Here is a 1,046-nt window from a genome sequence, read left to right as displayed (position 1 = left end):
CAGCTGCCTCAAATGGACTTGACTTACCGCTACAGTCACGTGGACAAGATCACCCAAAAACTTTCGAAGAGCTGAAGTTGATAGGGCTTCACTGCCAAGTGCTCTGTACTCAGTCTTTATCTTTCTAATGCCTGGCCTACAAAATGCATCAAAGAAAAGACCAGCGGTCTCACAAGGTGGCCCAAAATCCAAGAAACAGCACTCCGAAAATCCTTCCTTAACGAAATTCGAGGAAGGAAAAGCCCAGAAACGAAGTAGACCTGTCACACAACCAATAATATCAGCCAGCGGGTTGTCCGATGAGGACGAAGATGAGGACGAAGAGAATTTTGAGGAAGAAGAACTTGAGGACCAGGAGATAGTCCCAGATGAAATGATCGTGGATGGTGCTTTCAGCAAAGACCCCAACGGTATGTCGACGATTACAGGGACCTAACTGTAAACGATTCATAACGTTCTGAATAGCTGCAAGAGAATCACATAAAGTCCAACGTGTACTGCAGGAACAGCGTCGGGCGGCTAAACCACATTCCCAGTTACTCGCAGATGCAAAGCGCGTCTGGTCATTAGCTCGGCAAAAAAGCATACCCTCTGCGGAGCGACAGAAACATGTGAAAGAACTGATGAAGGTTACCCAGGGAAAAGTCAAGGATATCGTTCTAAAACACGACGCAAGCAGGATTATCCAGACTGTTGTGAAATATGGTGGGCAAAAGGAGAGAGACCAGGTCGCGATGGAGCTTAAAGGTCATTACAAGGCATTAGCTCAAAGCAAGTACTCGAAGGTTTGTTCGGTCAATCTTCGTCACTAAGCCTCCTGACGACGGTAGTAGTTCTTAGTGACCAAGTTGATCAGACTCTGTCCAGCACATCGTGCATCTATCTTGCTCGAATTCCAGTCAAACGTACTCCGTCTACTATTGCACCGGGAGGCATCTGCGGTTCTCGCCGATTCTTTCGAGCTTTACGCAAATGCATACGAGCGTTCAATCCTTCTTCGCGACTTCTACGGCAAGGAAGTCGCTTTGTTCTCTCATACACGAGGT

Source organism: Suillus bovinus (genome assembly GCF_016758785.1).
Source record: "Suillus bovinus strain UH-Sbo-P2 chromosome Unknown EDB93scaffold_442, whole genome shotgun sequence".
NCBI lineage: Eukaryota > Fungi > Basidiomycota > Agaricomycetes > Boletales > Suillaceae > Suillus > Suillus bovinus.
Note: the sequence above shows the minus strand (reverse complement) of the source record.